We start from the raw sequence: 17,711 nt of genomic DNA, 5'->3' as shown, positions 1-17,711 counted from the left end.
CTTTTTTTATTTTTCCATGTACAGGGCGGTATGAGGACTCATTTTTTGCGCCATGATCTGAAGTTTTTTATCGGTATGATTTTTGTTTTGATCGAACTTTTTGATCACTTTTTATTCATTTTTTAATGGTATAAAAAGGGACCAAGAATGCGCTTTTTTTGACTTTGGAATTTTTTTTGCGCGTACGCCATTGACCGTGCAGTTTAATTAATGATATATTTTTATAGTTCGGACATTTACGCACGCAACGATACCACATATGTTTATTTTTATTTTTTTTTACACTGTTTTATTTTTTTTATGGGGGGTGATTCAAACTTTTATTAGGGAAGAGGTTAAATTACCTTTATTAACACTTTTTTTTAAACTTTTTTTTTGCAGTGTTATAGGTCCCATAGGGACCTATAACACTGCACACACTGATCTCTTGCACAGATCACTGGCGCGTATTAACACGCCTGTGATCAGTGTTATCGGCGCTTGACTGCTCCTGCCTGGATCTCAGGCACGGAGCAGTCATTCGCCGATCGGACACCGAGGAGGCAGGTAAGGGCCCTCCCGGTGTCCTGTAAGCTGTTCGGGACGCCGCTGTGAAATTTCACCGCGGTGGTCCCGAACAGCCCGACTGAGCAGCCGGGTCACTTTCACTTTCACTTTCACTTTAGAAGCGGCGGTCAAAGCTTCTAAAGGGTTAATACCGCACATTGCCGCGATCGGCGATGTGTGGTATTAGCCGCAGGTCCCGGCCGTTGATGAGTGCTGGGACCGACGCGATATGATGCGGGATTGCGGCGCTATCCCGCTTCATATCGCGGGAGTCGGCGCAGGACGTAAATATACATCCTGCGTCGTTAAGGACAATGGACGTACTCCTACGCCCCCGTTTCCGAGTCCTTAAGGACCGAGGACGTAGGAGTACGTCCTGTCCATTCCCGGCCCCCTGCTGCTAGCCGGGGGGGGGGGAGCCGGTGCCCGATGCCTGCTGAAATCGTTCAGCAGGCATCGCGGCATATCGCTCAGGGGGGTCATGATGACCCCCCCCATATCGGCGATGGCCGCAGATTGCTGAACAATTCAGCCCAGCGATCTGCGGCGGATTCTGGGTCAATCGGGTCTCCAGTGACCCGGTGACCCGGAATTACAGTCTGTTCGGGGCCGTCTCTGATGGCCCCGAACAGCCATAGTCAGCAGGGGTGAGTTGGCACTGATGCCACCTCACTATCGTCCTGATTTGTCGGCCAGTTTACTGGCTGACCAATCAGGGCACCTGCTGCGGGTGTCACTCCCGCAACCCGCTCCGCCGCTCTTCCGGAGGACGTGAGCGGGTGCAGGAAGAAGACGCCGGGAGCTGGGGACCCCGATCCCCAGCGTCAATGTTGGGATCGGGGCCCCCGGAGCGGCGGCAGCGAGGGACTGACCTGCAGCGGAGCAGCAGTTGGAGGTGATTGACAGCCTCCTGCTGTTGCTTAGCAACAGCTCCCAGCATGCAAAAAGGGCATGCTGGGAGCTGTAGTTATGCAACAGCAGGAGGCAGACCACCACAACTCCCAGCATTCCCTTATGGGCATGCTGGGACTTATAGTTTTGGAACAGCTGGAGGCACATTTTTTCTATGGAAAAGTGTACCTTCAGCTGTTGTATAACAACTCCCAGCTTGCACAATCAGCTAAAGTGCATGCTGGGAGTTGTAGTGGTGCATCTGCTGGTTGCATAACTACAACTCCCAGCATGCCCGTTGGCTGTCGGTGACTGCTGAGAGTTGTAGTTTTGCAACTTCTGAAGGCACACTGGTTGTGAAACACTGAGTTAAGTAGCAAACCAGTGTGTCTCCAGCTGTTGCATAACTACAATCCCCAGCCAAAGTAGTTTGCCTCCAGCTGTTGCATAACTACAAGTCCCAGCATGCCCTTCCGCTGTCCGTACATGCTGGGGGTTGTAGCTTTTGCAACAGCTGAAGGCACACTGGTGGCAAAACACTGAGTTTGTTACCAAACTCAGTGTTTCACAGCCAGTGTGCCTCCAGCTGTTGCAAAACTAGAACTCCCAGCATGCACTGACAGACCGTACATGCTGGGAGTTGTAGTTTTGCAACAGCTGGATGTTTCTCACCCCCCCCCCCCCCAATGTGAATGTACAGGGTACACTCACATGGGCGGAGGTTTACAGTAAGTATCCGGCTGCAAGTTTGGGCTGCCAGCGAGAAACTACTGTGAACCCCCGCCCGTGCAACTGTACCCTAAAAACACTACACTACACTACACTAACACAAAATAAAATAAAAAGTAAAAAATACTACATATACACATGCCCCTACACAGCCCCCCTCCCCAATAAAAATGAAAAACGTCTGGTACGCCACTGTTTCCAAAACGGAGTTTCCAGCTGTTGCAACTCCCAGTATTGCCAGATAGCCACTGACTGTCCAGGCATGCTGGGAGTTTTACAACAGCTGGAGGCACCCTGTTTGGGAATCACTGGCGTAGAATTCCCCTATGTCCACCCTTATGCAAATCCCTAATTTAGGCCTCAAATGCGCATGGCGCTCTTTCGCTTTGGCGCCCTGTCGTATTTCAAGGCAACAGTTTAGGGTCACATATGGAGTATCGCCATACTCAGGAGAAATTGCCTAACAAATTTTGGGAGGTATTTTCTGCTATTACCCTTTTTAAAAATGTAAAATTTTTGGGAAACCAAGCATTTTAGGTAAAAAAAATATATATATTTTTTTACATAGGCAAAAGTCGTGAAACACCTGTGGGGTATGAAGGTTCACATTACCCCTTGTTACGTTCCCCGAGGGGTCTAGTTTCCAAAATGGTATGCCATGTGTTTTTTTTTTTTTTGCTGTCCTGGCACCATAGGGGTTTCCTAAATGCGGCATGCCCCCAGAGAATAATTTGCTTTCAAAAAGCCAAGTGTGACTCCTTCTCTTCTGAGACCTGTAGTGCGCCAGCAGAGCACTTTTCACCCCCATATTGGGTGTTTTCTGAATCGGGAGAAATTGGGCTTCAAATTTTGGGGGGTATTTTCTGCTATTAACCTTTTTAAAAATGTAAAATTTTTGGGAAACCAAGCATTTTAGGTAAAAAATAATTTTTTTTTTTTACATATGCAAAAGTCGTGAAACACCTGTGGGGTATTAAGGTTCACTTTACCCCTTGTTATGTTCCCGAGGGGTCTAGTTTCCAAAATGGTATGCCATGTGTTTTTTTTTTGCTTTTTTTGTTTTTTTTGCTGTCCTGGCACCATAGGGGCTTCCTAAAGGTGACATGCCCCCCAAAAACCATTTGTCGCTCCTTCCCTTTTGAGCCCTCTACTGCGCCCGCCGAACAATTTACATGGACATATGAGGTATGTCCTTACTTGAGAGAAATTGGGTTTCAAATACAAGTAAAAATTTTCTCCTTTTTACCCCTTGCAAAAATTCAAAAATTTGGTCTACAAGAACATGCGAGTGTAAAAAATGAGGATTTTGAATTTTCTCCTTCACTTTGCTGCTATTCCTGTGAAACACCTAAAGGGTTAAAACACTTACTGAATGTCATTTTGAATACTTTGGGGGGGGGGGGCAGTTTTTATAATGGGGTCATTTGTGGGGTGTTTCTAAGATGAAGACCCTTCAAATCCACTTCAAAACTGAACTGGTCACTGAAAAATAGTGAGTTTGAAAATTTTGTGAAAAATTTCAAAATTGCTGCTGAACTTTGAAGCCCTCTGGTGTCTTCCAAAAGTAAAAACACATCAATTTTATGATGCAAACATAAAGTAGACATATTGTTTATGTGAACCAAAATTTTTTTATTTTGAATATCCATTTTCCTTACAAACAGAGTGCTTCAAAGTAAGAAAAATGCAAATTTTTCATTTTTTTCATCAAATTTGGGGATTTTTCACCAAGAAAGGATGCAAGTTACCTTTGGACAGGGGATAAGATGTCTAGGGGCGGACTACCCCTTTAGGGCACAAATGGGCTGAGTCCTTAAGGGGTTAATGCATATTTTGGTGCCTCATAAGCACCAAAATGCATACCATAAAGCTATGTGTTAACACTACATCACTCATAGGATTGTTGGCCGTGAAACTTAGTTCCTCAGTCCCACAAGTAACAAGCTGTTTTGTTTTTTGAAAAATCCAACTTTTTCTTACATTAAAGCCAAATACTAACCCTCATTTTCGTTTAGGAGATATGTTGCAATAACATGATATACCCAGTAATTGTACTTAGCCATTTTTTATGAATCCTCTTAATTGGTATGCACCTTTTTGATGCCAAAAGGTGTTAGTAGGCTTTTTTTTTCTTGCCTTAAATAAGCAGCCTGTATGAGAAACATAAAACTTTCTAGGCATTGCCTGGAGGAAATTAAAGGATCAACAACACCAAGGGACACTGAGACAGGATTGTTCCAGACTGCAGCAGGGTTTTCACAAGCATGCAGGAAATTACACTCATCGAGAGCTGACCATGCAGAATTGCTGATGATCATTATGATGAAGAAGATGATGATTCTAAGTCATGTCTTTTGCATAAACAATACTATGAGTAGCTTTTCAGATTTCACTAGAATGCATTCTTTGAATAGGTTTTATGGCATGAGCTGTGGCAATGAGTTCTATAAATCAAATATAGCACTGTGAGGGTTTTTTTTTATTATATGTACACTTAACATTGAAAAGTCTCTAGATTTACAGTCAACCACAGGGAGTTAAAATATCTGGATTTATTTCAAAGTTTCCTTTTACTTATGTATTCATGTCATTTTTGTACACAAATACAATGCATTTGGAAACTTTTCAGAACTTTTCACTTTTTCATCTTATGTTATGTTGCCTCCTTGTGCTAAAAAAAAGGAAAAAAAAGTTTTCCACCATCACATCACTTTGCACTCAGTACCTTATAATGACAATAACAATTTTTGGACTGCTAATAAGTGCCAATATAATGGGGAGAGACTATTAAAACGTAACTTTTACTAATTATGAATAAAATATCATTAAAGCGCAACCGTCATCATTTTTTAACCCCCCAGACTACTATAATGTTGTTCCTGATGACCATAAAGTGACTGCAGCCATACCTTTATCGCTGCTCTTCCTTCTTTTATAACTTATAAAATCCTTTTATTCAGCTGTCAAGCACAGTCCGATAGGCGTGGCTTGGGGTTTGCAAAACCCAGCCTCAGCCACGCCTATCCTCTCTTTCAGTGCTGGGACCGCTGTGTAGTAAGACACAGCGGTCCACAGTGCATGCGCCCCTCCCGTCCGGCTCTTATATTCTACAAAAAACAATGCCCATTGTTGTCCTCTCCAACTCCCGGCGACCAGGTTGTGCAGATAATAAAGGCAGAGAGGTGTTCGTTCACTGCCTCTAGTAGAGCACATGCGCACTGAGCGCATAGACGGCGGGAGGAAGCGAGCGCGCGCTCTGTCAATTCAGGGCAGCGCCGCACAAGTCTGAGAGGGTTACATGCGCACTGTATTCGTTGCGGACCGCTGTGTCTTACTACACAGCGGTCCTAGTGCTGAAAGAGAGGATAGGCGTGACGGAGGTAGGATTTTGTGTACCCCAAGCCCCACCAATGCGACTGTGCCTGACCACTGAATAAAAAGATTTTATAAGTTATAAAAGAAGGAAGAGCAGCGATAAAGGTATGGCTGCAGTCACTTTATGGTCATCAGAAACCACATTATAGTAGTCTGGGGGGTTAAAAAATCATGACAGTTGCGCTTTAAGCTCCAAATCCCATTTCTTGGGAAAGAATGCAATGTTCTGAGTCCAGCTGGACAAAAAATTCAGAGGATGCCCCAGTTCCACAGCGAGCTGCGGTCAACACAATTTAATCAAAAAATGTACATATAATACAACAAAAGCTCATGTACTGTATCCAGAAATAATCATGGACAAAGTCCCCTGCATATGCTTGCATTGAGGGGGCGGAGCCGTGACGTCACACGGGGGCGGAGCCGTGATGTCACTATGCTCTGTCCCTGTGATCGCTAGTAATCAGACCCGGAGCGAGCACGCTCCGGCGGCAGATTCTAATGGGGTGCGGCGTGGAATATCACAGGGGTCGCCAGCGGCGGGACCCCCGCATTCAGGCATCTTATCCCCCATCCTTTGGATAGGGGATAAGATGTCTTAGCGCCGGAGTACCCCTTTAAGCTGACTAAATGGTTTATTGACGCGTTTCAGCCAAGATATAATGGCGTTCTCAGGGGAAACCAAGAGAAATATTGTAATGAGTGCGATTTACATGTAGTAGTTTTTACATAAGATAACCAACACAGCCCTATGTAAGTCCAATACTTATAATGTAAAGTATGCCGATATATTACACTTCAGGCTGTGGGAAACTTAAAACCGCAGGACTCCAGGTACAACCAGTCAATGCTGTAACATGTGTATGCTCCTGCTGTCCGGCAGGTGTTTAAGTGGTGGAGTGCATACCTGCATTGGCAGGGAGCCGAGACATTCGGCTGCGCTGCACACATTTGTTCCCAAGAAATGGGATTTGGAGCTTAAAGATATTTTATCTATCATTAGTAAAAGTTATGTTTTAATAGTCTCTTCTCATTATATTGGCAGTTAAAACAGAATATAAGAAATCTTTGCTAACTTATTAAGAAGGAAAAACTAAAATGTTACATTGACATAAGTATTGAGACCCTTTACTCAGTACTTAGCGGAGGCAGCTTTTACAGCAATTGCAGCCTCCAGTCTTTTTGGATATGATGCCCCAAGGTTTGTAAACCTGGATTAGGGCATTTTCTGGCATTCTTCTATGTAGATCCTCTCAATCACGGTACGGCTATGTTCACACAGCAATGTCCACATGGAAAATCTCTGTGCGCACATTGCCCTTGAATGCGGCACGCCGGCATAGCATGAATTGACATGTCTCTGGTGCGGAAATTCTGCTGTGTGAACAGTACAGCAGAATCCCATTGAATTCAAAGGGACTCTGCTGCTGCGGAATCTTTGTGTGAAATTCCACCTCACTACCATGGGAACATAGCCTAAGGGTGGATGCGAAAGGGTGAATTTAGGTCTGTCTAGAGATGTTCCATTAGATCCAAGTCAGATCTTTGACTGAGCTACTTCTGTTTAGCCCTGGCTGTGTGCTTAGGATCATTGTCTTATTGGAAGGTGAACCTTCAGCCAAATCCAAGGTCTAGAGTGCAATGGATCAGGTTTTCATCAAAAATATCTTTTAAACACCAACACAGCATGATGCTGCCAACATCATGCTTCACTGTAGGGATGATATTGGGCAGTTGAAGAGCAGTGCAGGGCTGAGAATTAAGGATAGAAAGTTAAATTTTGGCTCCATCAGACCAGAGAATCTTGCTTCTCACAGTCTTAGTGCCATGTCTGTCTTGTTCTGTGTTCACACACAGCTATTGGATCTGGCTGTGTTTGAACAGTTATATGTTCCCCGGTCAGGGAATAGTTACAGCCTTTGGCTTTCTATCCAATAGATCTTAGGGTGTGTCTATATAAGGTGTGCTCAGTCCAGCCTCTGGGCTGGTGATTTCATCTTGACATCCTGTCTTGCTGCTAACATGCTGAACATGCTGCTATGGAGCTTTTTGGTGAAACACTCCTTGTTTGAGCTTTTAATCTACTATCTCTGTTTTAGCATGCACATTGCATTTATCTTTGATATGTTCTGGGCTTTTACCCATGTTTAGATAGGATGCTCATAGTAGATTTTAATCCGTGTTTGTATAGTCCGTTTTAGGATTTGTATGTCCTTTCTGCTATATATCTGTTCACACTGTGTTTTCTCTTCTATGCATTTTCTGTGTTTCTATAACTAGATATCCCTGTTACCGGCCCATGGGGGATCTGGGAGATTGATCCTGTTCCTACTGGAGGTTTTCTGAGGGATTGCGATTATTCCTGTCTTGTGTTCAGTGTGAACAGTGTTCTATAATTATTTCCTGTTTTGGGTTTAGTGTGAACAGTGTTCTATAATTATATTCTGTTGTATCCGATTTCTTTGTTTCTATAACTATATATCTCTGTTACTGGTCCATGGGGACTCTGGGAGATTGATCCTGTGTCTACTGGAAGTTTTCTGATGGATTGCGATTATTCCTGTCTTGTATTTAGTGTGAACAGTGTTCAATAATTATATCCTGTTGTATCCGTTTTTCTGAGTTGTAACTAGTGTAAGGATTTCTCCCTGATGATAGCTCTGGGATCGTCCTTGACATAGCCAGAGGACACGTTTCTACTTCATTCAGCAGGCAAACAAGAGTTCTTTATGCAAGTCCGGCCCCTCGCCAGCTTTATTAGATAGGTTGCATGATCAATAAAAACATAACATAGGAACAAACAAAACCCTAGACCGTCTAGTCACTAACTAAACAATACAGCATGCCCTGACTATGAACTGGTAGGCTTTTCCCGGCCAGTTAAAGGGGTATTCCAGGCAAAACCTTTTTTTATATATATCAACTGGCTCCGGAAAGTTAAACAGATTTGTAAATTACTTCTATTAAAAAATAATCTATTAATCCTTCCAATAGTTATTAGCTTCTGAAGTTTTCTGTCTAACTGCTCAATGATGATGTCACATCCCGGGAGCTGTGCATGATGGGAGAATATCCCCATAGGAACTGCACAGCTCCCGAGACGTGAGTCATCAGAGAGCAGTTAGACAGAAAACAACAACTCAACTTCAGAAGCTAATAACTATTGGAAGGGTAAAGATTTTTTAATAGAAGTAATTTACAAATCTGTTTAACTTTCTGGAGCCAGTTGATATATGAAAAAAAGTTTAAACTGATGCCTCCTGCAACCTTCGACTCACTGTTCACACACAGTGTTTGCAACCTCTTGCTGTGTGTCTCGTCCACACTTCACTGTGGGGGACACTCACAGCTTGGGCTGTGTGTTCCTCACCAGGACCCCGCCTCCCCCCAAAACCACCTTGCTGTCTTCTGGGGAGAGCTCCAACTATTCTGTCTTACTTCCTTTTAAACACACATCCCCTTTCTGCTACCTCATTAATTAGGCCACAGTTGGAAGTTTCTCCAGGGTTAGCTAGGGAAATACACATTTTCATTGCCACACTGTAACATATGCCCTCCTCTGCTCAGACCACCATGAAGGAGCACTTGAATTCAAAAGTCCAACTGCCTTTCTTTTTCCTTGAACAACTTCGTCCAACAGGTTTTGAGGCACTTGGCTTACTTCTTCAGCAGATTTTATATGCGCCACTTAAATGTCGCACCCTTCTTTCATTCGCACTTTTATCAGCCACCAAGCACAAGACTTTTGGTAACCTTTGACAAATTCCTTGTAAAAGGCTCTATTTATGTCACACCTTTTCAACGCCAGGTTCTTCACTTTGGTCTGTGCAGTGCTCTGAACACTAGTGCGGACAAGGCAGATGCTCCAGGCCTTTGTCTTCTTCTGTCACCGATACAGCCATCGCCCGAACTTTGCTGGTGGCCAACCAGGCCTGTATCACCCATTTGCAGGACTTCTGCAGTTATCTCTGGTTTAGCTTCTGCCTCAGCGAACTTCTCTGCCTCAGCATTTTTACAATCCAATGTCCATATTTCTGCAGCTTCAGAGGACTTTTCATAGGGTTTTACATCAGTCTCAGCTTCAGAGGACTTCTCATGTGGCTTCCTATCATGGTTTTCAGACTCTACCGTTTCTTGAGTCCATTGCTCAGACTCCGCCACTTTTAGAGAAAGCATCTCAGTCTCCAGTAGCTTTACATGTTTCTGCTGCTCACTCTTGAGCATAGCAGAGTTCCCCTTCTCACTTTCCAGAAATTCTGTCATGTTTTTGACAGTATCCTCCAGTGACAGCTGTTATTCTCTCATCTGCGAATTGTCTTTATTCAGCTGCGCCATCTTGGACACTTTCTGCTCATAGACTTTTAGCTTAGCCTCTTGTTCAGAGAGCTGCGTTCCCAGTGAATCCAAGGTAGCTGTGTGAGACTTAAGGTCCCTTTCCTTCTGCACCTCCAGGCTCTGCACCTTATGAGCCATCACTACTTTCTCCTTCTCCAGCTCTTCCATGGCTACCAACCTAGCCTTGTGATCACTTTGTAGAGCCAGATATACCTCACACAGGACTTTCACTTCTTCATCCTTGAATGAGACCTGCTTGGCCAGACTCTCCAATTCTCTCTCCTTGCTGGTCACAAGATCCTGGGAGTTGGACAGTTCATCCTGCAGAGCCGCAAACTCATTTTTCTGCAGCTGAAGCTTTGCTTCCTGCTCTTTCAAGCCAACTCGTTCCAACACTTCTCCTCCTTTAGGGGTTGTCGTCCCCTTTGCAAGGATCTTGGCCCCTTGGGCCTCAAGGTAGTCCCTGGACAGTCTCTCTTGACTGTTTCTCTGCTCTCTGACAGACTTCTCTTTCACTTCACCACCGTCTCTCCGCTCACTCGCAGAAACATCAAGAGCTAAAGGGTCTGCAACAACAACATCTGGTCCAGTGGTTCGACCTTCCTGGTGACGATCCATCTCTAGTCCAGACATCACATCTCCTTCACTCAGGACTCTGGGAGATTGATCCTGTGTCTACTGTAGGTTTTCTGAGGGATTGCGATTATTCCTGTCTCGTGTTCAGTATGAACAGTGTTTTATAATTATATCCTGTTGTATCCGTTTTTCTGAGTTTTAACCCTTTAAGGACCAAGGACGTACCGGTACGTCCTGAGTCCTTTCTATAACGTGGGGCCACAACATCATAGCGGGTCGGGCACGGCCTCTAACAACGGCCGGGACCCGTGGCTAATAGCGCGCAGCAGTGATCGCGGTGCTGTTAGACATGACGAGCTGTTAGACATGACGAGGGTCTCCTACTTTGCCTCCTGGTGTCCGATCGCCGAATGACTGCTCAGTGCCTGAGATCCAGGCATGAGCAGTCAAGCGGCAGAATCATCGATCACTGGTTCCTATGAGAAACCAGTGATCAATGTAAAAGATCAGTGTGTGCAGTGTTATAGGTCCCTATGGGAGCTATAACAATGCAAAAAAAAGTGAATAAAGATCATTTAACACCTCCCATATTAAAAGTTTGAATCACCCCCCTTTTCCCATTTAAAAAAAAAACTGTGTAAATAAAAATAAAAATAAACATATGTGGTATTGGCGCGTGCGCAAATGTCCGAATTATTAAAATATATCGTTAATTAAACCGCACGGTCAATGGCGTACTCGCAGAAAAATTCCAAAGTCCAAAATAGTGTATTTTTGGGCACTTTTTATATCATGAAAAAATGAATAAAAAGTGATCAACAAGCCCGATCAATACAAAAAGGGTACCGCTAAAAATCACGGCACAAAATCACGGAGCAAAAAATTAGCCCTCATACCGGCCCATAAACGGTAAAATAAAAAAGTTATAGGGATCAGAAGAGGACAATTTTAAACGTATAAATTTTCCTGCATGTGGTTATGATTTTTTTCAGAAGTACGACAAAATCAAACCGTTATAAGTAGGGTATCATTTTAATCATATGGACCTACGGAATAAAGAGAATGTGTAATTTTTACTGAAAATTTACTGCGTAGAAACAGACGCCCCCAAAAGTTACAAAATGGCGTTTTTTTTTTTCAATTTTGTCTCACAATGATTTTTTTTTCCATTTTGCCGTAGATTTTTGGGTAAAATGACTGATGTCACTGCAAAGTAGAATTGGTGGCGCAAAAAATAAGCTATAATATGGATTTTTAGGTGCAAAATTGAAAGGGTTATGATTTTTTAAAGGTAAGGAGGAAAAAACGAAAGTGCAAAAATGGAAAAAACCCTGTTCCTTAAGGGGTTAACTAGGTATCCCTGTTACCGGTCCATGGAGACTCTGGGAGATTCATTCCCGTGTCTCCTGTAGGTTTAGGGATTGTGAATATTTCATCAGGTGTGGTCTGACGAAGCCCGCATGCGCGGGGGAAACAGCTGTCACACCTGCGATGTCTGCAGCGTCCTGCACACTACTCCCGCACTGGCTGCTAGGGTCTCACTTGTAACTACACTGCTACGAATAAAGAAGGTTTCTCTGCAATTGGATGTGGTGAGTGCATCTTTCCTCTTTTTATCAGTCATTGTGATTATTTCAGTTTAGCGATAGATCCCCTTTTACCTTTGTGTGGGGGACTCAGAGGGTATTGTTATTCCTGTGTCTACCGGAGGTTGTCTAGGGGATTATGCTATATTCCTGTCTGTTCCTGGAGTCTGTTTGGACTAATTCGTTTCCTTGTTCGATATTTAGAACTCTATATGTTTATTAGTTCATTATTCGGATCTTTGGAGTTTTTGTACATGCACTGATCATAGAGTACATGATCACTTAGCTAGTGTTTTTCTCTATAGTAGTGGTCTATAGTGTCCCCTGTGCTGCTCATTGATTTGTGTCCTCTGATCTTAATACCATAGAGTTCTATGTTCCTGTTATGTTTCTGGCTTGTGACCAACTGTTTATTATTATGTGTTTTTAAGGCCCCTGCACTTTAGCTCAGGGAGGGACGGCGCCCAGATGGGCAAGTAGGCAGGGAAAGATGTTTTAGGGTCAGTTTAGGGCTTACTCTCCTGTCCCCTGGTCAGTCCCTGACACTTATAGTCCTTTAGGTGCATTTTTGCAAACTCCAGATGGGCTTTCATGTGTCTTTTACTGATGGGAGTCTCCTTTATGGCAACTCTGCCGTAAAGCCCAGATTAGTGGAGTGTTGAAATGATGGTTGACCTTGTGAAAGTTTTTCCCTTCTGAACACAGGAGCTCAGTCAAAAGGACCATTGTGTTTCTGTCCATTTTTTTTATTAAGTTCCTGTCCCCTGATTACTTAGTTTGGTGGAGGACGCGCTCTAGAAAGAGTCCCAATTGTTCCACACTTTCTGTTTGAGCTATATGGAGGCTAATGAGCTCTTGGGAACTTTTTATTCACAATCCCCAAGATCTTTACCTCTACACAATGCTGTTCTATAGGCACCTCTTTCCTCCTTGGGCATGGTTTTTGCTCTCATATGCATTGTCAGCTGTGAGACCTTATATAGGCAGGACTGTTTCTTTCAAAATCATGTTTAGTCAATTGAATTTACCACAGGTGCCTCCAATCAACCTTTCTTAGCAAAGGTTCTGTATATTTAAGTGAAAAATTTATTTTATTTTTACTAAAATGCTATTCTCTCCCTAAATTTTACATTTTTTACAAGCGGTAATAGGAGAAAATGACCCCCAAAATTTGTAACCCCATTTCTTCTTAGTATGGAAATACCCCATGTGTGGACGTCAAGTGCTCTGCTGGCGAACTACAATGCTCAGAAGAGGAGGAGTACCATTGAGCTTTTGGGAAGATAATTTGTTTGGAATGGTAGTCAGGGGCCATGTGCGTTTACAAGCCCCCTGTAGTGCCAGAACAGTGGACCCCCCACTTCAATTCCGGACAAATTTTCTCTCCAAATTCCCAGTGGCACTCCTTCTGTTCTGAGCATTGTAGTGTGCCAGCAGAGCACTTTACATTCACATATGGGGTATTTTCTTACTCAGAAGAAATGGGGTTACAAATTTTGCGGGGATTTTTTTCCTTTTTTCCCTTGTGAAAATGAAAAAATTTAGGGTAACACCAGCATTTTAATGAAAATTTTTTTTTTTCATTTTCCCATCCAAATTTTATGAAAATTCGTCAAACACCTGTGGGGTGTTAGGGCTCACTACACCCCTTGTCACGTTCTGTGAGGGGTGTAGTTTCCAAAATGGGGTCCCATGTGGGTATTTATTTTTTTGCTTTTATGTCAGAAACGCTGTAAAATCAGCCACCCCTGTGCAAATCACCAATTTGGGCCTCAAATGTACATAGTGCGCTCTCACTCCTGAGCCTTGTTGTGCGTCCGCAGAGCATTTTACGCCCACATATGGGGTATTTCCGTACTCGTACTAATTGTGTTACAAATTTTGGGGGTCTTTTTTTCCTTTTACCGCTTGTGAAAATAAAAAGTATGGGGCAACACCAGCATGTTAGTGTAAAAATGTTTATTTTTTTTTACACTAACATGCTGGTGTAGCCCCCAACTTTTCCTTTTCATAAGGGGTAAAAGGAGAAAAAGCCCCCCAAAATCTGTAGAGCAATTTCTCCCTTAGTACGAAAATTCCCCATATGTGGCCCTAAACTGTTTCCTTGAAATACGACACGGTTCCAAAGTGAGAGAGCGCCATGCGCATTTGAGGACTAAATTAGGGATTGCATAGGGGTGGACATAGGGGTATTCTACGCCAGTGATTCCCAAACAGGGTGCCTCCAGCTGTTGCTAAACTCCCAGCATGCCTAGACAAGCTGTCTGGAAATGCTGGGAGTTATTGTTTTACAACAGCTGGAGGCTCTGTTTTGGAAACACTGCCGTACGATACGTTTTTCATTTTTATTGGGGGGGGGAACAGTGTAAGGGGGTGTATATGTAGTGTTTTACCCTTTATTATGTGTTAGTGTAGTGTAGTGTTTTTAGGGTACATTCACACGGGCGGGGTTTTACGGTGAGTTTCCCGCTTGGAGTTTGCGCTGCAACTGAAAATTTGCCACAGCTCAAACTTGAAGCAGGAAACTCACTGTAAACCCGCCCGTGTGAATGTACCCTGTACATTTACATGGGGGGGGGGGGGGTGGCAAACCTCCAGCTGTTTCAAAACTACAACTCCCAGCATTCACTGACAGACCGTGCATGCTGGGAGTTGTACTTTTGCAACAGTTGGAGGCACACTGGTTGGAAAACCTTCAGTTAGGTTCTGTTACCTACCAACCAGTATACTTCCAGCTGTTGCAAAACTACTACTCCCAGCATGTACTGACCGCCAAAGGGCATGCTGGGAGATGTAGTTATGCAACAGCTGGAGGTACGCAACTACAACTCTCAGGCCCAGGGGGACATTGAAATAGAAGCCACCACACAGGACGGGAAGGTGTACAGAATAACAAATTCTGTACTGGGCTACCACAGACACACCTGTGGTGAGGGTGAGATGAGGGCAGATGGAATTACCCTAGGGGCAGATGGCATTAACCCCTTGTGTTCGTGACACCAGGGTGTGGTTTATCCTCTACACCACCCAAAGGTATACCGCTGGATCATGGGCTAGGCACGGGGGCAAATAATGACTCTAACGCCAAGTTACAGAACAAGGGCAGCTTTACTGAGTCAGACAGCTCGGCTAGGCCCAAGGAGGTGACCAATGACTTCAGAGAACACAGGGTTTGCTGGAACTTGTAGTGGACTTGGACAATTTGATGCAGGGCCACGCTGACTTCATACAGAATACTTGACTGACTTGACTGGACAGACTTTACCCCGTTTGCAGCTTGCCAGGCTTTCACTTGGACCTGGGGGGGTAGTGGACTTGTGGATCCGTGGCTGCGTGGTAGACTATAGGCCAACCAGACACTCTCTCCAGACTTGACCTCACTGCAACTCAGCACTAAAAGAGTGAGAAAGCTTCACCCAGGACTTATATGGGGGAGACACAGGAGGGGTCCCATAGGTCACCCTGTCGGCCACATGTTCACTTGTACCTTCCTTAGTTACAATCACATGACAACAACACTTAAAGGTATATCACATTTTATGTACAATACACTGGATAACATAGGCACTTAGGATTTATATACAAGACACAGGTGCAGGGGGGACCCAAGGGTCACCAAATTGAGTCTGCCTGACAGTGCCGCAAGGGTTTAGGGGTGCAACTCCTGCATTGGGCCACCACACACCCTTTCAATGTCCATTTTTCACAGAGAGACCAAGAGTGCTGCTGCAAACTTCTTTTTTGTATACTGCACCCGTGTATTAGGTAGTTGTGTTGGCTATTTTTCTTTTTGCAGTTTTGCAAGTTAGGGGGAGTGGCACCTTCTGTAGCCGTGTACCCCTCCCTGTTTCACAGGAGGTTTTTAAATTGATAGTGGATCCTGCATGTCACCCAGTCAGAGGCCCAGCAGAAGTGAGTGGATTAAGCATGTTAGGGTCCCATCCGACAAGAGGCCTACTCCACGTGGATGGATGGGGGACACGTTTTGATAAAAAAGTGCTAAGAGCCTCCATTTTTTGACCGATAGTGCTGCTGCAACCTTCCTCTTTGTGTACTTTGTACTTGCCACAGCAGTGTGCACCCTATGTTTTGGGTAGTTGTGCTGGCTATTTTTCTTTTTTGTGTTTTTGCTTTGCAAGTTAGGGGGAGTGGCACCCTATCTAGCTGTGCACCCCTCCCTGTTTCACAGGAGGTTTTTTAAATTCATAGTGAATCCTGCATGTCACCCAGTCGGAGGCCATATGTCCAGCAGAAGTGAGTGGATTAAGCATGTTAGGGTCCCATCCGACAAGAAGCCTACTCCACGTGGTGGATGGGGGACACGTTTTTTTTGGGATGAAAATGGAAAAAGTTCATCATTTGTAAATATTTGTTTTTGTAACTCATACAAAAAAATCTTTAAAACATAACATAACAATTAGACAACATGGGGGAGATTTTTCAAAAGCTGTTCAGTGGAAAAGTTGCTGAGTTGCCCATAGCAACCAATCAGATTGCTTCTTTTTCCGTCATTTTTAAAAAGGCCTCTGAAAAATGAAAGAAGTTATCTGATTGGTTGCTATGGGCAACTAAGCAACTTTTCCTCTGGACAGGTTTTGACAAATCTCCCCCCATGTATTCTTCACTCCCCAAAAATGTTAAATAATAGGAACACTAGATGACAGTGATGATGACAACGCGGAGATGTGAATGAGGCCTGGCTACTAGGCAAATGGACGATTGGCTCCGGAGGGGCACAGAGGTTATGAGTAAGTACGAGCTCCTGCACAGTGCTTGAATTTGTCGTAGATCATTAGGAGCAAGACTGTGCAGAGACATGTAATTAAGGTATCACAGATGGTCTCTTTACTCTGGTCTGTCAATGTATTATAGGTTATAGGGGAAATGTTGTGTATGATAGTCACTGCTACCCATTTCTTACATACATTAGGTATTTAGGGAATATTTTGTGTTTGGCAGTCATAACTAACCATCCCCTTTAGCATACAGGTTAGATTCTTACATGACTCGTATGGTCACCAGTCTTAGCTGATAAAAATCTGTGGCCTTTAGATTAGAGTAGTTACTTTTTTTGGTATCTTGACATCATCGAGATGTGGTATTGACACATGTTTATATTCTCCCCTGAGGACACTGTCATAATAGTTGAAACAAGTTGAGAGTGTATGAAGTTCTGTTCATAAGGAGATTACGTTGCTCTTACAAGCATAGGTAGTGCTTACCAGTTTGACTATACAGTACACCTACATATACAGGTACATTAAACATTGTTTTAAACATAACTAGTATACTGCTTGTGCTGGATCATTATGACAACAAGTCTATATAACTACTCTTTGCAGTTCTTTTGCATTGCAATAGCAAACACCAGCCAAACACAGGGGTCACTGTACTTCACATTGGAGTACATGATGACTATGTTTTTACATCCAGTATTCCAACCTGACAAAAATCGTCATGATAGGGATGTTCCCCACCAGTTTACCTACCTGAGCTGATGCATTCCTGAGCTGTGCCCTTTCTCTGGCAGACACCATGAGTAGAGACGAGCTAATTTTTGACAAACTTGATGCGCCCGATTCGTCGAATTTTCAGAAAAAATGTAATTCGGTCCAAATTTATTTGCGGCGAATCTCTATTAAAAACAGCTATTTCTGGCCTACAGAGAGCCTCAAT

Source organism: Hyla sarda, chromosome 2 (assembly GCF_029499605.1).
Source record: "Hyla sarda isolate aHylSar1 chromosome 2, aHylSar1.hap1, whole genome shotgun sequence".
Lineage (NCBI taxonomy): Eukaryota > Metazoa > Chordata > Amphibia > Anura > Hylidae > Hyla > Hyla sarda.
This window is presented reverse-complemented; position numbering follows the sequence as displayed.